The 22,406-nt window shown below is 40.5% G+C and overlaps 1 long non-coding RNA gene across 1 annotated transcript in view; it reads right to left on the bottom strand.

Moving 5' to 3' along the window:
* Positions 1–11,756: 11,756 nt before the first annotated feature.
* The window catches only part of LOC141983877 (uncharacterized), an 86,522-nt gene continuing 75,872 nt past the window's right edge, over positions 11,757–22,406 (bottom strand). The window contains exons 3-4 of the long non-coding RNA XR_012638552.1: positions 17,785–17,860; positions 11,757–13,893 (exon numbers count right to left, since the gene is read on the bottom strand). This is a non-coding gene — a long non-coding RNA (uncharacterized LOC141983877). The remainder of the gene's footprint in view (positions 13,894–17,784; positions 17,861–22,406) is intronic.

Genomic DNA, 22,406 nt, shown 5'->3' with positions numbered 1-22,406 from the left:
TAGTAGGGAAGAAGTAGGCACAGAGAACCTAAATGACTTGCCCAGGGTCCCACAAGAAGTCTGTGGCAAAGAAGGGAATTCAACACGAGCCTCCCAAATTCAAGGCAAGTGTCCTCATCACTGGAATATCCTTCCTCTCCTGAAGCTTAAAGCCATCTTCCACACAACCCTCAGGCCATGTTAATTTTATATCATTGTACTTTTTAATCAAAATCTCATGTGGTACTAGGTCAAACACCTTACAAAAGTCTAAGAATATTACATCACTGTTATTTTTATCATCCAAAACTTGTAATCTCATAATAAAAGCAAACTAACTTGATATTTTCTTTTGATGAGATTACACGTTTGGTTGGTAAAGGTAATAGTGTTGAAATAATATAGACTTCTGTAAGGCATGGCATTTTGATTAAAAACTACAATGATATAAAATTAACTTGGCACACATTAAATGGAATAAAAGCTGCCTGCCTGATAGCTCTCAAAGTAATTGTAAATAGTGAATCATCATCAATTGGGTGAGTTTTTAATGGGGTCCTGCAGGAATCAATTCTTGGAAGAAAGAATTGGAAGAAAATGCAACATTATCAGTGATAAAATTTGCAGATGGCACAAGTTGGGGGAATGGTAACTAATGAACAGCAATCTGATACAGAGCAATCTGGGTCAGCTGGTAAACTGGGAGCAAGCAAACAAGATGTGTTTTAATATAGCTTAATGTAAATGTATGCTTCTAGGAGCAAAGAATGTAGGCCATACTTAAAGGTTGGGGGACTCTATCCTGGGAAACAGTGATTCTGAAAAAGATTTCAGAGTCAAGGTGGATAATCCACTGAATGTGCGTTCCCAGTACAAAGCCATGGACAAAAGGACTAATGCAGTCCTTGAATGCATAAACAAGGGAGTCCTAAGAGGGAGTAGAGAGGTTATTTTAGCTCTGTATTTGGTGCTGCTGCAACTGGAATACTGTGTCCAGTTCTGATATTCAGAATTCAAGAAGGATGTTGATAAATTGGAGAGGGATCAGAGAAGAGCCATGAGAATGATTAAAAGACTAGAAAACGTGCCTTATGGTGATAGACTTAACGAGCTCAATCTATTTAATTTAACAAAGCAAAGGTTAGGCGGTGATTTGATTAGTCTGTATGTATCTATGTGGGGAACAAATATTTAATAATGGGCTCTTCAATTGAACAGACAAAGGTATAAAACAATCCAATGGCTGGAAACTGAAGCTAGACAAATTCACACAGGAAATAAGGCATAATTTTTTAATAGTGAGAGTTATTAACCATTGGAACAATTTATAATTTATCGTGGTAAATTCTTCATCACTGACCATTTTTAAATCCAGATTGGATGTTTTCTAAAATATATGCTAGAGGAATCTGGGGTGGGGGAGAAGTTCTATGGCCTGTGTTGTACTCGAGGTCCAATTAACTGATCGCTATGGTCCCTTCTAGCCTTGGACTCTGTGAATCTATTAATCTCTCCCCTCCCTAGTCCTTTTCCATTGACACTTTTGGCCAGACCAGAGATTCTGTCCCTGTATTTGGATTAGTATAATCACATTAATTTAATAATAATAATACCTAGCTCTTATAGCATTTTTCATCTGTAGATCTCAAATTGCTCTACAAAGGAATTTGGTATTATTCTACCCATTTTACAGATGGGGAATAGAACTCAGTTCACCTCAGTCCAAATCTAGTGCTGTGTCTACTAGACCACACAGCTTCTCCTTCAGCAGTTTAATGCTGTTTCAAAAGCAGGGTAAAAGAAAGTTTGTTTGGTTTTTTTTTTAATTTGATTCTTCCTTCCATGTACTGTCTCCAGTGATGTACCAAGTTCCTCTCTCTTTCAGACGGTGTTATCTTTCTGGCTGATAGCAAATGCCTATTTTACAACAAGAATGTTTAATGTTTGTCAACAAAACAAATAGTTTCTGTCTGCCTTCAGCCTCTATTTGTGCTTATTGGTTTGTCAGGCTAGTCAGGGTAAACTCCATCTTTTAGAAAGTGTGACGTTAGGTTAAGTGATTTTTCCTCATGTTATCAATTATAACTATAGGAAAATATGGTTGTCCTTCATATAAAGAGTATGAACTGTTCTCTCAATGAAAAAAAAGTCTTGGATCGTAGAAATGAACCTCAACTTCGCAGTGTTACAGAAATATATTTATTTAGTAAGACGCACAAAGAGTTGGAAGACAGATGACATAGGCGAGGTCCTTTTCTCTTCAGTTAGGATTAAACAAAAGAGGGTTGCTGTTCTTTAGTTCATAAAAGAATTCTGAAACATACTAATATAATTAAAGATACAGTACTGGGCCAAATTCTGTTGTCAGTTATAACAGTGCCACTCCATTAACTTCAATTTGATTTTTACCAGAAGAGATTTTCAGTAATGTAGTGCCAAGTACAAATGGGAAATACATTTTCCCCATTTTTGAAAATTCTCTCCGCACATTTTCAATGGTGTTGTGACAAAAGCATCTGCAGCTTAAAACTTTGCATCTAAATAGCCTTAATGAGGGGAAGTGCCTTTGATAGATGGGGAGATTTAAAATGTTATACGCCTTCAAAAAGCCAGTTCTCAGCAAGCTCAGCAGGCATCTGCTGAGAATTTAGCCTCCTAAGTGGAGTTCCCGTCCTTTTGTGACATCGCTAAGGGATAAGAAAAGCTGTACTTTCCCTTTGCCAGGCTTGACCAGCACAATGGTCACTGGTCTGTGGCATCTACCCAGGAAGAAGATACATTTAGACAGGATGAAAAGTGTGTGTATGTGTGTACACACTATCTTAGGAACAGGTTGGAGTCATCACCTGCTTACTGTGTAGTTACCATGAACCTAGTCAAAGTGTACATTTCTTCAGAATATGTTGCAATTTACTTGATTTAACAGGCCCAGCCTCCCTTAGTATGTCACCATACTGTGCATTAGAAGATGGAAATAAGCTTTCTTTTAAAAAAAAAAAAAAGGCCCGCAAACCAACTATTCTGTTGTAATGCTGCACCTCTGTCACTGTTAATATGGACCTGGGGCTCTGCAAGAGCACAAGTGTCCACTTGTGTGGAGCCAATTGTAGGAACACGTTCCATAGTGTGTCCTCATCTTGAGAGATCCAAACACAACAGTGAATGTAAGTGACCTGGGGAGAAAGAGAGAGAGTTTTCACTTTTAAAACTATGAAAATGTGTGGGTTTTTATCTGTATATTTAGTAAAAATGAATGCTCTTTCAGTGAGGAATTAGCACTGGTGAGCTTCTGTGATGCAAGAAGGGATATAGGGCAAGAGGAAAGGATGTTCTTTTGGCTCACGGGAGGAGGGAGTCTGTTCCCAGTATAAGCAGCAGCCCGGAAGGTGTGAAGATAACCGGGAGGATAAAATGGTGGCAGAAGTCAGATGGGAGGCTTAGATGCATCAAAACTTTCATCTTATCTGCCCTTTACAATCAGTATGAGTTTGCATTTTGAGCAGGAAATCTTGTAAGAGCTAATGTCCTCATGAGGCTTCTGGCGCATCCAGCGAAGAGGAATTTCTTATTTAAACACTACAGACAGGATTTGGTTTGAGTTTGGGTCTAAAATTGGCAGATGGTTCAGATATTTCTCATTTTACCTGAGCTCATTCACGCATGCCTAGCCGCTGCCTATGGACGGTGAGAATCCCAGGCTGAGTCTCTGCAGTATTTTCATCTACATTTGGATGCAGACACTGGATATGCAACTACTGGTGTGTGGGTTTTGGAGGGGGGACACTGTCTGGTTACTTAAATCCTCTGTAATGTCAGGTCCATGGTACCAATAACCAAGGAAGATTGCATTTTGTAGTGACCATTTGTCATAGATAGTATGTCTCACTGCAAGATAATTCTTCTTGAGTTTTCTGCAGATCTCATGGGATCTCCCTTGAAATACCTGTAATGTGTAATACATCTTTCATACCCTTTTCTGACGTGGTTTCATTGCTTTCTCTCTCGTGGGATCCAGTTTGTCACTTTTTAAAATGTTTTATTCGATTGTATCTGTAATATACAAACTCCCCTTAAGGGTGGTTCTGAATCTGGGGTTTGTATTAGGCCCTATAAAACACTTTCAAAAACATTACTATGCTGGTTATGTCTTTCTTCATTTACCAAGTCAGCCATTTGCTATTTGATGACATCAAGCCATTAATTTTTTTCCTGATTGAAGATTTTCCCATTGCCTTTGAAGAAGGTCCCCCATGACTCATAAACCCAGAGAGCAGCTTTTCTTAAAATGATGATTAAAAGCTCTTGCTGCTCACTGCAGCACTGGTGGCACAAGGAAGGTAATTTCGAGCTCTTGCAATTTCTATTAGATCTATTATCATTAGCTACTTTCTCATCAACTGTGTCTCCAGTGTTCATTGTCTCCTTAGTTGAAAGCCAACCTTATTTAGCTCTGTAATTTTTCTATTTGTTAAAATGTTATAAAGTGACTGTTCCTAGCTCTGTCCTAGTTCAGTCAGAGCCTGACAGATGCTATGCAGGTGCACTAGTGGGAGGAAAAAGGGCACAATTCCCTCCTCGTCCTCGTCCCACACTTCAGTAGCACACCATGATTTCAAGGTAGCATTCCTTTGGTTTGAGGTACTAGGGAGGCAGACAAACTCTTATGCTAGCTATCACATGCAGCCTCAAGAGAGCATCATCTGTGGGCTAATAAGCATGGCCACCCAATAGCACGTGCTAGCTAAGAGTGTATGCCGCTCCTTCTCAAAAGAGCAACAGTGTGAGGTTGGCCATGCGTTGCCTTCCTCCCTGTGGAATTTGGCCTTGGGCAGGCTTTGTGGAGTAGAAAATACACCTGCCAGTGTTTCTGCTTCCCATCTTGGCATGGGCCAGGCCAGGATTGATGCATATAAGTTAGATATCAATAAAAGAGGTTACTAATATATAACATTGTAGTTTAGGCTATAAAATATCAAGATACAATACACAGAGTGAAAACATTGGTGTCTTTAAAACACAAAAGCATTCAAATGTTCGCATTTGGGTAAGGAAGCTGAAGGTAAATATATGCAGTATTTCTGGCTATTCTTCCGGATTGGTATCAAAACATAGTATCAGTTTTTATTTCCGTATTTATGACTGGGGCCCTGTGAGAGTTCTCCTTCCCCCAAAATTTAATCTGCTGTGGTTTAAAGCTATTGGGAAAGTGTATAAGTGTAAAGGATGATGTTGCACCAAGTGCAGGTGGCCAGTGCAAAGCCCTGTGCGTCACTTAAGTCCTTTGATTGGTCTGTGCAATGGATGAAGTGGAGAGTGTAGGCAGAGCAGCAGCACCAGGAGAGATGGTGTGGAGATGAAGTTGCTGTGCACCTCCTCTTCACAAAGGAGAAATGAGGTTTACTGGACACCAATAAGCTGGTCTGGAAGGTGCCATTAGGGGGAATCTGGTGGATGGCCCACATGAGCCATGCTTACCTGAATCCAATAACCCAAAACCCTGGCACAGAGATCAGAGAGCTGCCATGTCCAGGATTTTTGTCCACCTCTGGGTTGGTTGAGGAGTTTGTTTCACCACAGCCCCTGTGGAGATCTCCACAATTAGCCAAGTTAGGAGATTGTGCAAAGGGAGGGAGGTGAAATATTTTCAGCCAGAGGGAATAATTAGGCATATTCTAAAGCAACATACTTAAACCACACTGGCTGGCTGTTGTCTTCTCTTTCACAGTGGTAGAATCCAGCCTCACTCCCAATTTTCAAAATCATTTGAACAGAAAGTGTGAATTTATACTAACATTAGAAGTGTAATTTTAACTGACTCTAACTTTTCTGCTTGCTTACTTTGTGCGTTTTACGGCATTTTTGACAACGGTCATTTTCACTCTCCCCTGTTGCCAGTTGGAGGTCTCTTACGCAGAAATAAGGGAGAGATTTTTTTTTAAAGTAAAGAAATGGTAATATTACCGTTGTAAAAGTGATGGGGTTATGGCATAGCTGTAGAACCTGAAAATACATTAATCTTACATTTTAATTGACTAGATTTCAAGTTAACAGTGTCCCTTTAAAGTTAGAAATGCATGTTTTATCTTGCTCTGCACATACACAATTCTGGTAGAGAATCTGCTATCTAAATGTACGGTCAGAAGCAAAATGATAATGTAATTACATTTTGTAAGTGTCTGTTCACATCTCCAGCATATCATTCATGCATGACTGAGCTGTGACATTGAGTCATTTATTTTAATACACTGAGACTTCATTTTTGTTTTTATCAGATAACAGCACTGATTTTTGTCGGAGAACAGCTGGAGAAAGTATTTAATCTGCAGGCACAATGAGCCTCAGATATTTTGGGACACCCCCCCGGGCCAGTTTCATTGAGTTATATTGCCTGACTTGAAAATACAGGACATATATTTTAGATTTGCAAGAGCATCAAGTCCCAAGCTGTGGGCACCATTGCCAATTATTTAATAGCACGGATCAAAATATAAGCAGAAATTGACCAGCAACCTCCCTCATGTACAGCAATATTTGTTAGCCCAGAAAAAATAAAAAACCCCTGCCTTCCCCAAATATTGTCTTTCAAGCGTCAGTCTCTCCGCAACGGTCCCATGAAAAGACGGGCTTTGCAGTATACCATGAGCATCAACAAACTTGTACATTGCCCTAGTCACTGTAAATCCTTAACACATAATAATCTCACTGTTGCTGGTGGAAGGAACTCTGAAGTCAGTGAACGTTTAGGCCACAGTTACAGATGCAGTTCAAAGTGTTTTGGGGAGCAGATTGTGTCCTCTGGACACAGCTTGGAAGGGCACCTCTCAGCTCCATGCAGAAGACTGCTCGTGAGTGTACCACCATTCCCTCGTGCCTCTGAGGAGGCTTCTCCATGAAGTTTGGCTTCCACATGGGAAGCAGGATAAAAGAAGAGGCAAGAGAAAAGAAGGAGTAGTTGGACATGGGTCATACATATCTTCACCCTCCTATCCTCACAGCATTTACAGGTTTTCTACTCAGATAACCCTGGTCTCCTGCAGATTCTGGGGGAACCATTAAGTTTGAGGGTAGGCCCCGGGCCTTTTCTGAAGGAAGGCAAGCCCCATCACTGGAGAATCCTTGAGGAAATTTCCATGCAAATGCCGCCTCACACAGTTTACAGAACCCTGGAGGGGAGACATCGTCTGGCTTTTTTTTTTTATTTAATTTATGCGGTCCTATACAAAAAAGGTATACTCAGAGCCAAATTATGTTCTTGGTTATAGCCTATAAATCCAAAGTAACTTGCAGTTTTACACTAGGATAATAGCTTAGAATTTCGTCTTTTAAATCAGTCCAAAAGGGAAATTATCTACAAGGTCTTTTTTTCAGTCTTGACTTTTCTTCTCCTACAGGGCTCATGAAGGCTGCAGATGAGCAGAAATAGAATCAAATGTGGATTGGAAGGTTCCTCGGGGGTTTATTTGCTTTCATTTTAGGATTTATGGAAACCCATTACTCTAGTCTGTCATCCTTTAATATGGTTGGCTTTAGTGGTCTTAAATTGATGACTCAATGTTGATTGGACTCTGAGGTGGTAAAAGATCAATACACCTGGGTCTTTTTCTGTGTCAGACTATGCCCTCCATCATTTCTTGTGATTTATTTCTCTCATAGCTATCACCGCACTAAACCTTTTGCATTAGGTTGGTCTGTTTTATTACGTGTCTGCTTGGGCAGCTAACTGAGAACTTTGCTCAAGGAAGAGAAATAAAACAAAATAATCTGTTCTGCACAAGGAGTCAGTTGGTATTGAACTGTCTTGAGCTGTGGCCAAGTGCTTGAGAACAAATCATTTAAACAATGTTAAAAATATCCTGGAAGTTGAAACTTCAGTCTGCATGAACAGAATGTTTTACAGGGACCTTTGTGCATCTTTTCTGTGACATGCCAGCAAAAATGTCATGCTGAAAGCTGATAGTTGCTTGGTTAAAGCAGATTGGTGGGCCTTTGCCAAGAAGATTAAAAAGTTTCATCCTTCAATATGGTTGGTGCCTCTGGGCTGTCAGTATATAAAGTTAAGCACTTGTGTAAGTCTTTGCAGGATTGGGACATTAGGGCTGGTCTGTACTGGAAAAGTTTTACCAGTCCAGCTATGTCAGTTAGGATATTCGGAACCAAAATAAGCTATACCGATGTATCCACTTTTATACTGGTACAACTGCTTCCATGCTAGAGGGTTGGGTTTTTTTGCCACTTAAACTATACCGGTATGGTGAAAGCAGCAAAACTTTCGAATGTAGACAAGGTCTTAGACCGAAAGCCCTTTGGGGCAGGGACTCTCGCTTGCTATATATTTGAACCTAGCCCAGTGGAGTCCTAGCCTGGTTATGGCCTATGGTGCTGCTGTACTATAAATGTTAAATAACATTTTAAGTTGCTAAAATGGGAAATTTAAGGACAAATCTAAGAACTACTTTTGTAAAAAAAAAAAAGAAGTGCTAAAGACCACGCGCACTGCAAGAATAGTTATCAGGTTAAAAACTTACTTTTTTAGCAGAGTATGAAAAAAGCAACAGCCCATCACACTTCTCCCACTATAGGTGATGGGAGTCTTCTATTGGCTTCAGTGGGTGCAGAATTTGGTCCAGTGATGAATAATCTGGTAAACATTAACAGATTGCAGCTTTGTCAGCACCCCAAGATTAAAATTAGAGATGATCCAAATTGGTTTGGAAAAGTTTGAATAGCTTGAAACTTTGATGGAGGGAAAAAATTACTAGTATAAGAGACATTGTAATGGCTTGTGCCAGTCATCCTAAAATTAAGTGGATAAGGCTACCCTTCCAAACTGGCTCCAGATGAGTTTCTCTTCCCTTGCCCCAGTAATTACTTTATAATACAGGTTATGCTTCTCTCCAGCTATAACAACTTGCTAAGAAAGCTTTTAAGAGCTGTTGACACCATAGGGAGAACTCTGGAAAGCATTCTATTTAGAACAATTTTGCAGATATGGTATTACACAATTTCTGTCTCCTCCCTTTACCACCCCCTGCCCTTTTAGATTTTCTTTATTTACAAGAGATGTTTCCATGAAAACATGATCATTACTGCTTGGGTGTTCATCTTTTTCTTCTGCTTCTTCCCCATTTAAAGTAATATTTTTCTGCCTGTGACATCAGAGTAATTTCAGTAGCAACTCTTAATTATGTCAGCAGCTGCAGCCATGTATCAGGCTTATCTTCATAGGCCTGGTCTGCACACGACTTTTGTATGGGAATATCTATTTCAGTTTGGAGTATGAATATTTACCAGAAAAGTTATACTGATCCAATCCCTAGTGTGTCTACAGCCATATCAGTATAAATGTTCCTTATACTAGAATATTTTATATCCCCCTTCCCATACAGGCATAAGTGATATTTGGTAGGCCTTATATACCACTAGGAGATTATATTGTTTTAACTGCACCAGAATAGTTAGAGGTACAACATTTGTGTGTAGACAAGCCCTAATTAGAGGTTTTACAGGTTCTTCTGTTATCTGTATTTTTCTGATTCCACCTTAGCTCGCAACAGAAACTTGTTCAGGAGGCTTTGTGTCTTCTCCTCCATGACACTCCCCCCCCCCCCCCTTCTCAGAAGGCAGCTTTTTGGTATATGAAAATTTTCCTAGCTGGAAGAAAGACTACAAAAAGAGGGATCAAGGGACTGGCAATATGATACTGAGCCTTTATTTGAATCCAGCTCAGATCTCTAATATCCCAGGAGAGAGAGAATGCTCTGAATCTGTCCCTTCTTCATTTTTTCTTTGTGGCTGTAGCCACACTAGGGATTGGATCAGTATAACTTTTCTGGTAAATATTCATACTCCTAACTGAAATAGTTATTCCCATACAAAAGTCGTGTGCAGACAAGGCCTATGAAGAGGTATTATAAGTCTCCAGGGCTGTAACTCTTACATTGGTTGCAAGCACCTAACTTCACTTTAAATAAAAAAAAATACATAAAACTCTGGATGTCTGCATCTGAAGACAGTAGCAAACCCCTTTTCTCTAGATTCTCATTTGTGACTTCCCCAGCTCCTGTTTTCTTTCTTTGGGCCCCATTTAGTGTTCACAATAAGCTTCTTGAGTGATTCATGTCTTGATCTGCTTCCAGCTGATCTGTCTGGGACAGAATTGTTCGTATAATTTCAAGTACCTGCCTTCACTGCCTTGGGCCTGAATGTTTTGAACTACCTTGTCTCCTGTGATGTGTGCACTGGCTGATAGGAAGGGAAAGAATCATGTGAGTGAAAAATGTGACCTCTTTTGTGGTAGTGAAAGTTCACAAAATATAGCATATTGTGAGTAATCCATTCTTTCTTTGCCAGAGGTAACGGAAAAGTCATGTTTGCCTACAGAGAAATTTAAATCCTTCCATAAAGAATGACCATTGTCACTGATTAAAAAAACAAAAACAAAAAAACAAGAAGAAAAAAAAAGTAAGATCTCTAGGACAAGTGAAACCCAATCACTACTGAGTGTTACTTAATGCTTTTGTGAGTGGTTCCTTTTCTCCACTTTATTGATGAGCCTCATGCTGGGCTCAAGGTCATCACTGCTGCTGACCTTCCATTTATGCAGAAGTTTTATCCAGCAGTGCATCTGGGACTACTCCAAACCCACTTGCTAAACTCACTGCAGGTTAGAGCTGATAATTGGAATGAATTGGAGCTGGAAGTGGCTGGCACAGGCAGCTGAGCTCTTACTCTTCTGAATGGCATGAGGGCCTGAAAAGATTAAGAATCATTGATTATTCTAAAACTACCTGAATAGAACATGGTCACTGGGGAAATCTTATTATCTCTGAGAATGCCAAAGATTTTAAATGGAGAGGCCTTCAAGCTTCAAAATTTGAAACTGGATTGAAATTTTCTCAAAGTTGGTGGAGAAGGAACCTGGACCTGGAGCTTCTGTTTAATTCATTATGATCTTGCTGCAAAGTTTTGACCTGGGTCTAAACATCCATAAAGTTTGGTGGATTTGATGTAGCCTCTTCTCTGGTTCTAAAAAGAGTTACAAACAAAATCTTCTCCCATGACTAAGGCATTCCATATAAATGCTCGACTGTTTATCAAGTTTGTGAGTGGCAACTCCGCTATAGAGTACTGTAAATTTTCTTAGCCTTTGGGAATGTACCCAAATACAAATATGCAACAAAGTAGCTTGTATGCATTTCCCCTCAAATAAAAACTATCAATTTACAAAGCTCACCTAGAATGTTGCTTATCACTGGTCAGTCACTTTCCATAATAAATACTTTGAAAATACTACACTAATGTGTTGCTTATTAGTGCCAGGGGGAAAAAGAGGTATACTAAAGTTCTAGGATTTGCAATTATTTTTTTACAGTAAATTAGACATTTGTCTAGTGGCATCATGGAGTAAACTCATAATTACTGCTATTTTTTAATTTGCATAATTAAATTAAAATCAGTCATACTGTTCCATTTACATTGTTAAATTCAGCAAAGACTTCCTGCCATGGTGTATACTACAGTTATACGTGCAGAAGAATTCATTCTGCTAAAACTTCCAACATTGTAGCCAAAGCAAGAGAGGATCCAAGAGAGGAAGCCTGTTTGGCTTTAAAACATAAATGCTTTTTAAAATTTGTCTAGAATAAACACAGTATACTATTCTCAAAAATAAAATGGTTTTATATTTAATATTATAAGAATATATTTAAAATATCTAAAACATAAAATCCAGGTAATTCTTGTGTTAGGTGGACAAATCCATTTGAAATATTTCCTCTTCCCATTATAAACTCTTTATGTGCTGTATATAGAATGATATACACAAAAACTACATTGAAAGAATGTTAAGGTTGCAAAGTCAAGCACTCAAAAGTTAGGAAATGCCAGAATTAAGGTTGCCTGTGCAACCTTAATTCAGTCCCTTTGTGTATATGCTTTATGGTATGCTCTTGAACATGATTTTTTCCACAAGACCCATGCCTCATTCAGTGCATAGGATGGATGTTGCTCACTGAATTGGTAGCTATCCAGTATTTCTGTTTATCTTCATAATTTATTGTATGATCCCATGGCTTATTTTACTGCACACCATACAAACCCTGCCCTGGATATAGTGTGTATATAAGAGGACAGGGGAACGAGGGATTTGGTTTAAATGACTTGCCCAGCAGCATATAAACTCTCTGTAGAAGGAAAGAATATAGATCTTTGGGGCACCATTCAACTGCCTAAACCATGAGACTGTCCTTTCTATTCCTACAATTCCCTGCCTCAGTCACTGCACACCTCACACCCGCTGCAACAAATCAGACAGGGATCCTCATTCACTACACAACCCTGATTTATTCCCTGTCCTCTATCCATCCATCCAGTGCTCTGGAAAAGGCAGGGGTCCTGTGGGAAAAATACTATGTGATCATGTAATTACAGACTGTATTGATACTTCATTTTTACCCCCTGACTGCTGGCATCCTGACAATAATTCACCACTTCTGCTTAGAAAATTACAGCAATTTCATGTAGTTCTTCTGCTACTCTGGTTAACTCAGCTAGACCTTTAATCCTTCAGCCATTTCACCTCAATAATATCAAACATAGAGATGTGAGAATGCTACTGGCACGACTCCCATTGAGGAGTTGGGGGGATGTGATACACTGCTCCCCACTCCCCCCTTTTCTAAGTCCACATAGGAAGAAACAAGAAGAGAAAGTTATGCCAGACCCTCCTATCTTCTTTCCAAATAACAGTTTCTAAAAGTTCTTGAAAAGGACAAAAGCTACAGAAATAAAGTAAAATAAGTGTGTGGGGCCAAATCTTCAGTGTGCCTCCAAAACTCACATATGTAACAGCAAGTTGCAGCCGTTCGCACAAATCTGAAATGGATTTGATTTGGTGAGAGGTGTCTGTAAGGTATCAGATTGAGCCCCTTCTAAAGGGAAGGGAAAAGAGAAAAGGAAATGGATAAGAATTGCTACTTAAATCTTAAAAATTGAACTCTTCACTTTCTCCCTCTGTAGTGATTACAGAGACCCAGGCCTCCTTAGCTGGGGTGAATTGGAGATTATTTTTATTTCCTGTTTACACAGACTTGATGTCCTTACTATACACTAATGGCCACCCTGAATAGTGGCTCTAAATGTTCACAACTTACAGCACACCCCTATCACTTATAGTAAGCAAACTTCAAAACATTTAATTCTTTATTTACTAGAACATAAGACTAGCCATACTGGGTCAGACCAAAGGTCCATTTAGCCCAATATCTTGCCTTCCGACAGTGCCAGTGCCAGGTGACACAGAGGGAATGAACAGAGCAGGTAATCATCAAGTGATCCATCCTGACCCCCATTCCCAGCTTCGGGCAAGCAGAGGCTAGGGACACCATCTCTGCTCATCCTGGCTAATAGCCATTGAAAACTAAAGCTTAATTGATCTTCATTAGTTCTTGCTGTCTTCAAATAATTGTTAAAAGCAGCCACGTTTTGGTATGACTAAAAACTTGTGGCTAGCCACCTATCTAAATTCTCCTATCCTCCTTCAGTTTTAGTATAATAATAATCTGAAATATGACTATACACATTCTGTCATTACACCAGAACTGTATGACTCCTTTCCCATCACCTCCCCCATGCCTTATTTGACTGTAGGTTTGAGAGTCAACAAGAATTACATTTTGTAAACATTTGCAAAAATCCACTTCAAACCCCCTTGTCCTCCTGTCCCATACACACTTAGGTTGACTTCACATGGGCATACTGCCTAATTGACCTAAATGGGAATGCATTCACATAGAATCATTTGCAGGATCAGGTGCCTTTATGCAGAAAGTGTCAATGAAATGTTGTAGATTTCCAGTAAATGAGCTCATTCTTCCGAATGCTGACTTCCTCATTATGGCAGACCAGCAAGTAGCACTGAAAAAAAAATCAAATCTGTGTTATAAAATAATAGCTGCAGTAAGTATATTCCATTAGTCACTATTACACAGACACGTATGATATAGGTATAGGTAAGTGTTAATGTAAAAAAACAGTGTAACCAACTCTGTGAGCTTACCTAACAGGAAAAATAGGCTCAGATCCTAAACTGGCACAAATTGCCAGAACTCCACTGATTTCAGTGGAGCTACACCAATTTATGCTAGCTGAAGATCTGGGCTAATTGCTAAGCAGCTAAGGGAATGTGTATCACAATCTCAGTAGTAAAACGAAAGACAGCAGACTCTGAGGTAGGGTGGCAGTTGAATCTGGCAGCAGGAAAACATCAAAAGTCAGGACAGATTCTAAGGAAGCGTTGCCTAAGATTATACCAACTCCTTTTCTGAAGTACAATCCAAATAAATTGTAAATGGGTGATAAATTTTGATCACTAGATTTTTTTTTTAAAAGTCTCACACTAATGTTTATATAAACACAGATGATAATTGCCTCTGCTGTCAGCTATGTAAAGTCTATGTGAGTTTGTTTTTGTGCCCTTAACTGTATTTGATATGGCTGTCCAATGACACACAGAAATGATTAATGTGCTTGTAAAAGCAAGTAACGTCAGCTTTACATTCAAGAACCTGGACTTACATGCATAACTGGGGAAATACCTTTCTGCTACTTTTTCAGCAGCTATGCTTCTACCTTCCTGCTACAGAACTTGCTATAGTTTTCTTTTGTGTCAGCATGCACTTAAGTGCATTCAGATGGCACTGAAGCATATTCCTCTCAGAAAAATTTTGTCATCTTTATTCATAATTGAGTTTTCTCACCAGATTATGAAAAATGGATCGGGATTTCTCTCTTTCCAAACAAGACCCTCCGAAACTGTTCCAAAGTACACCCAAAGACAGGGCTCAGTTACAAACTGTTTTATACACCTGTCCAAGGGAGAAAGGTGGCATAAGGGAGTTACCCTTGTACAGGCCACTTGCATCACAGTGGGGAGAACAGTCTTATGGTAACAGGTTTCAGAGTGGTAGCCGTGTTAGTCTGTATTAGCTAAAACAACAAGGAGTCCTTATGGTGTTGCTGCTCCCTATCTATGCAGATAGGGGTAGTGGGTGAAGCAGTACCTCTGCCCTTCAGTTCTACCTTGTGCACCAGCCAGCACAATGTAGGTGTTGTGCCGGGGAAATGAGAGAGGAACTCAGAACCAGATTGTGACTGAGAATCACAGTCTGGCTCCTCATACAACACAACTTGTTGACCCTTGCTCGGGGCTCATGGCAAAGCCACAATTGAAACCATACTGAGCACAGTTCTGCTCCACTTATATTAGAAGACCATTGAAATAGAGCAGTTAATTTCTGTAAGTTTCTTGAGTGGCCACTGAAGGCAGGTTTCACTGAGCACAAGATGCTCAGAAGGTTTTCTGTGCTGAGAAGTTTAGCAATATTACAAAACCTGCCTCCAAACTCTATGTACAAGTAAAAAACCCTCTTAGTTGTTAACTACTATACCAACGTCTAGCAAAAAAAAAAAAGTTTCCGGGTGGAAGAGGGAGAAATTATCTACATGCTGCATAAGAGGGAGCTGTGGTCTGGAGCAATTTGGGTCAGGTAAGGTCAGACACCAAAATACTACATACTTGATACCTGGAAAATCTAAGAGAATTACTACAGGAAACTGATAGCCAATGAAGGCTCTCTGAGTAGCAATAACTTGCTGTTGGCAATTATCCGTATCTTAGTGGGGCAAAAATTAAAACATTTCTCCGTGTGTGCTCATGTACGTGTGTGTGCGTGCACACACACACACACACGCGCGCGCGCGCGTAATCATATCTTCCTCTAGTGGCTGACCCAACAACTATATCATCCTGCTACTTACAACTCAAATGGTAAAGGTCCCAGGTACAATACCTGCTGATCACCTTTGTATGTGGCCAATGTGTGTTAAAAAAGGAAACCCCAAACGAGACTCTAACTTCTGTGGTAAGTTTGTCTAAATATGTAATGCATTGCCTTAGGGTGTTATCATGTCTCCCTCTAGTGACTGCCCCAGTTACTATAGAAGTATACTTTTTTGATGCCAGCAAATGAAGATAGTCCTTTGGCCCAAGTGGTAGAGGCCTTGTGTTTTTGGTGCTGGAAGTCCCAGGTTCAATTTGTACTGATGACCATGGTGTCCATTTGTATGTGTGCATGGTTCACAAGAATGTTGGTAGAGCTTTTCAGTTGGTGGATTTCATCTTAGACTACAAGAGGGTTGGATAAGTTTGAGGAATGTTTTCAAATGTCTTGGCCCCTCAAAACAGATTCTGCCTTATTGGTGGTAGTGTAGGACTTTGTATTAACCGCCCACCATACTCCTGATTTTAAAATTGCTTATGTTTCCCTCTTCGCAGTCCCTGCCAGAGGGGACACGTCAGTTAATAAGGAAGTGTGTACTGAAGGCAGGGACAAAGATTGACTGGTTCATGCTGCTCTCTGGCTATTCCCAGCTGGTCCATGGTCTCTTGGAAACCATAGCAAACTGAAGCAAGGTAGAGTAGACTCAAAGCTATTCCCACCTGGGTTGAGGAAGAGAATCAGGGAACTGGAATTGATTGTTAGTTCTTCTCATTTTCTTCTCTCCTGGGATGCCAAGAGTGGCTCTGAGGGGGAAGGTAGCCATCATTTCCTCCCCTTGGCTCAAGCAGAGCCAGTCATTCTCCTGTCCTGCTCTCCCTGTAACGATGAGCTGGTTTGGATTCCTCGGTTTAAAAATCTCAGGGTGTGGCTCAAGGAGAATATTTTCAGTTCATAATCAAACATATTTTCTTCTTAATGCAATCACCCTCCAGGACATGCTGAAGGCAGGGTTGCAGCATGCAGGTCTATGGAGATGCCAGGCAGTGCTGCAGCCCATAGGGCAGCCTGGGGAGGCTGCCATAACTTGAAGTCTGAGGGCTGTGTAAGTTATGTCAAGGGACTCTCCAGGCCCTGGAGCTGCCCAGCACTGGGAGGGTACAAAGGTGGCTTGCAGCAACTTTAGCCTCACCCCTCCTCTGTCCTTGGTTGTGAGTTCTTTGGGGTGCAGCACAGAATCTCACCTCTAACTGTAGATGCCCTACACTAGTGTAAAATGTGACTTGCACCCTTATGACTGACCACGATTTCAAATGGGGGTAAAGATACTATCTTTAGGCGTGGCGTGGGGAAGGGTGAACTTCATGATTCATGAACATCTGTTAACAGAAAAATCTTACTTAAATGACTGCAGTTTTGGTGAGTAATGTTTCTCAGTGGTTTTATTAAACAAAAGAATGGGACTTCCAGTGCTGTGAAAAAGATAAGGCTAGGGCACAAACTGACCTTTTCCTATCAGTTATTTTAAAGAAGAGATAGCTAATTTGAAAATGAGGGTATTATCATAGCTGCATAAAGCATTCAAAGTCTTTGAAGCCTTGCCTGGTTTTATATAGATAGCTGAAGAAGGTTTTTTAATGGGTGGGGGCCTTTTATCATTTGCCAGTTAATGTTGCTTTTCTACATTACTTTCATGTGTTCTTGTATAGTCTCCCAGCTCAGAGGTTACTGTTAATTGTTACAAAGAGTTATTAGGCCCATATAATGTGTTGGGCTAGCACTGGTAGCTGGTATTTTAGGATGATGGAGGTTTTGAATATGACACGGACTGAATTGGTGACATAAGAATTGAATTTCTTTGCACAGAGGTCTGACAATTATTGTTTTCCTTCTGTTCTCCATTTGAGCGTGTAGACATGGCATGCATGGAAAGCCATACAATTACAGTTTGAATAATTACAGATACTTCTGTAATGGGTGCCTTGGAAATGCATGTGACAAAAATATGGCAAGAATTAGTTAAACTGACCACTTTTCTCGTTTCATTCAAGAAGTGGAACATACAACATCAATTCTAAATTTCTTGCAGTCCTTCCACGATTGACCTAAAGAGATAAACCAAGAAACAAAATTAGCTAAAAGCAAAGGGCCTAACTAATTGGGTACAATTCCATTAAAGATAGTGCAGTTGAACTCACTTACACCAACTCTGGAGTTAGCCTAAAAATGTAGAACATCTGGATCTTGTGCTATCAATTTGAGGATGACATAATTGACTGATGTGATCTGTGATTACAATAGGAAAGAGTCTGTTCTTATTTAAAGTAAAATGTATTGAGATCCTAACTGATGACAAATTCAGACGTGATGTGTGCAGGCCAATTGAAGCAGTAGAGTTGCACCTGCTAATACTTTGCCTATATTTTAAGTTGCACCAGTTTAACTTTATTTTGATTGAAAACCTAATTTAGTTAAATTGGGACAAAACCCTGTGTGAATGTTCTAAATTTAAATTGTAACATGGTTTACAGAATCATTGAATTATAGGATGGAGGGCTGAAAAGGACCTTGAGAGACCGTCAAGTCCAGCCCCCAACATGGAGGCAGGATGAAATAAACCTAGACTGTCCCTGACAGGTGTTTTGTCCAACCTGTTTTTTAAAAAAAACCTTCAATGATGGGGATTCCACAGCCTCCCTTGGAAGGCTATTCCAGAGCTTAACACTATCCTTATGGTTAGAAAGATTTTTCCTAATATCTAACCTAAATCTCACTTGCTGAAGATTAAACTCATTACTTGTTGTCCAACCTTTGGTAGACATGGAGAACAATTAATCACCATCCTCTTTATGATAGTCCTTAACATATCTGAATACTTAGCAAGTCCCCCTCCAGCCTTCTTTTCTCAAGACTAAACATGCCCAGTTTTTTAACCTTTTCTCACAGGTCAGGTTTTCTAAACATTTTATGATTTTTGTTGCTCACCTCTGGACTCTCTCCAGTTTGTCTACCTTTTTCCTGATGTGTGGCACCCAGAATGGGACATCGTACTCCAGTTGGGCCTTCACCCAGTGTAGACTAGAGCAGAGAATTAACCTCCAGCAGATTACATACAATGCTTCCGTTAATACATCCCAAAATATTAGCCTTTTTTGCAAATGCATCACATTGTTGATTTATATTCAAGTTGTCATCCACTATAACCCCCACATCCTTTTCAGCAGTGCTATCACCTTGGAATGGCAATATACAAAAACCTTTAGGAGAACACTTCAACCTCCCTGGACACACAATAGCCGATTTAAAGGTAGCCATCCTGCAGCAAAAAAAACTTCAGGACCAGATTTCAAAGAGAAACTGCTGAGCTTCAGTTCATTTGTAAATTTGACACCATCAGCTCAGGATTAAACAAAGACTGTGAATGGCTAGCCAACTACAAAAGGAGCTTCTCCTCCCTTGGTGTTCACACCTCAACTGCTAGAAGAGGGCCTCATCCTCCCTGATTGAGCTAACCTCGTTATCCCTAGCCTGATTCTTGCTTGCATATTTATATCTGCCTCTGGAAATTTCCACTACATGCATCCGACGAAGTGGGTATTCACCCACGAAAGCTTATGCTCCAATACGTCTGTTAGTCTATAAGGTGCCACAGGACTCTTTGCCGCTTTTACAGATCCAGACTAACACGGCTACCCCTCTGATAGTTATCACCTAGCCAGTTATTCCCAATGTTATAGTTATGTATTTAATTTTTCTCTCAAGTGTAGTACTTTGCACTCGTCTTCATGGAACTTCATTTTGTTGAATTCAGGCCAATTTTCCAATTTATCAAAGGTCATTTAGAATTCTAATCCTGTCTTCCAAAGTTATTACAGCCCCTCCCATCTTGGTGTCATCTGGAAATGTTATAACCATACTCTCCATTATCAAAGTTGTTAATGAAAATACTGAATAGTATTGGACCCAGGACTGACCCCGATATGTCCTCCCAGTTTGATAATGAACCATTCTCTTTGAGTATGGACTTTCAACCAGTTGTACACCCACCTTATAGTAACTTCATATAGACCAGTGGTTCTCAAACTAGGGCCGACACTTGTTCAGGGAAAGCCCCTGGCAGGCCGGGCTAGTTTGTTTACCTGCCGTGTCCGCAGGTTCGGCTGATCGTGACTCCCACTGGCCGTGATTCACTGCTCCAGGCCAATGGGGGCTGCAGGAAGGGTGGCCAGCACATCCCTTGGCCCGTGTCCCTTCCCGTAGCTCCCACTGGCCTGGAGCGGCGAACCGCGGCCAGTGGGAGCCGCAGTCGGCCAAACCTGCAGACACGGCAGGTAAACAAACCGGCCCGGCCCGCCAGGGGCTTTCCCTGAACAAGCGGCAGCCCTAGTTTGACAACCACTGATCTAGACCATATTTCCCTAGTTTCCTTATGAGAATATCATGTGGGACTGTGTCAAAAGCCTTACTAAACTCTAGATATTTATCTAGATATGATGTAGTTGGGGATTGGTCCTGCTTTGAGCAGGGGATTGGACTAGATGACTTCCTGAGGTCCCTTCCAACCCTTATATTCTATGATTCTGTGATATATAATGCGTATTGCTTCCCCTTATCCATTAGGCCAATGGGTATTGACTTAGATTAACCTGAGCTAAAATAAATCAATATTAACCAGTTTTAGATCAAATTTAGAATGGCCATACTGAGTTTTCCTGCCGTTTAACTTTATCAGTTTAAAGTCACACCTTGAGTAACATTTGGTGCAACTTTGAATATCGGAAGGGTCTAAGTCCAAATTTGTCTGTAAGCATAAACTCATTTTGGTTTAATGAAGGCCAACCATATATTTTTCAATCCCTCATCCTCTCCAGTCCTAGTAGCGGTATGGGGTTATATTGTTTTCCACGTTTCCAGACCACTCCTTATACCTCATACATCTAAAAATGAATTAGCATATTAACTGAAGATATTGTGCCAGATCCTCTGTTGTTGAAGACAGATTCCATTGACTGCAGTAGTTATGCCCAGTAACCCTAGCTAAGTATTTCACCCACAAGATTTTGTTCTTAAATTAGGTACAGATGCTGCACAAACAAAGATTTTCAGGTAAAAGAGACAATTCTAAGAAGTATACATTTTCACTGAGAGCTCCAGATAAATGGCCGTTAGCCTGACCTCTTTTGTGGATAGTTGTAAATCTCTAGTCCTGGGGTGTGGAGACTGTGACAGATTCCCCCTGGGTGCCACCTGGAACTGGGGTATCACTGAGCTCTCTGACTGACCAGCCTGGGCTCCCTCTCAGCACTGTGCTGTGGTGACAAGCTGTAAACTGCTCCCAGTCCTACACTCCCACCAGCATTCACACAGGCAGGGACACCCAGCTGCAGTTGCATGCAGGCTGCAGCCAACCACTGCATGAACCAACTATCGAGAGGCTACAGCCTAGATAACCCCCAGCTTTCCAGCCTAACACCCCAGAGCTGTACTGTCCTGCCCTGGTCAAAACCCCGACCCGTATGAATTTATTACCCAGTTTGCCTCTCCCTCAATGTGGAGAGGAATATGCAATAAACTTGTGTTAACCAAGATGAGATTTTTCCCAGACTCTTCACTTAAAGGCACATGGTTTAGATAAAGCAAAAAACAAGTTTATTAACTACAAAAGATAGATTTTAACTGATTATAAGTGATAGCAAACAGATCAAAGCAGATTATCTAGTAAATAAACAAAACCACAAACTAAGCCTAAAATAGTAGATAGATTGGATATGAATTAGTAATTTCTCACCCTGGCTGATGATACAAGCAGTCCACCAGGTTTCCATACACAGGCTAGAAATCCCTTTAGCCTGGGACCAACACTTCCCCCAGTTCAGTCTTTGTTTCTCTGGTGTTTCCAGGAGTGTCCTTGTGTGGAGAGTGAGGCCCATAGATGATGTCACACCCCACCTTATATATTGCATATGGCAGGAACTCTTTGTTCCAAAACACTTCCCACCCCAGTTTGTGGAAAAATACAGGTACGCAAAATGGAGTTCAGTATAATGTGGCCTGGTCACACGCCCTTGCTGACTCATAGCAGCCATTACTTACAGGCCAGCCGAAACATTTACAGGAAGGCTAAACTTTTTCACAGTCCATTGTCTTTTCTGATGAGCTATTCGCACTGTCTAGTTTCTTCATTTTTGTATCAGAGAGGCTGGCTGTGGGTGTTTTCCAGAGTAAGCACATTTGAAATAAAGATACAGTCAGTATTCATAACTTCAGATACAAAGATGATACATGCCCACAAATAGGATAATCATACCCAGCAAATCATAACTTTTCCCATGACACCTTCCATCACTCATCTTATATAAAGTGCATGATAATTATGTCATAATCATATCATCATACCACTGAAGAACATGGGGTGTAGTGTCACAGAGACTACTCTCCTGCCTGTGTCACCGTCTGTTAAACAAAGGCAACCTGGAAAGCCAACCACTCAGAGCAGCATCAGAGAATCTGTTTGAAGATGAAGGGTTTGCTTTTCTTGTACAAGCAGAGAAAAATGTACATCATAGCCCCAAACACAGTGATAAACAAGCCACCTTAAAGCAGTTGTTCTGATGCAAGTGTTGTAGAATGCCTTTGAAGCAGAAGGTCCTG

This window comes from Natator depressus, chromosome 3 (genome assembly GCF_965152275.1).
Source record: "Natator depressus isolate rNatDep1 chromosome 3, rNatDep2.hap1, whole genome shotgun sequence".
Taxonomy (NCBI): domain Eukaryota; kingdom Metazoa; phylum Chordata; order Testudines; family Cheloniidae; genus Natator; species Natator depressus.
The sequence above is the reverse complement of the archived record's forward strand: the minus strand, read 5'-3'. Positions and strand labels throughout refer to the sequence as shown.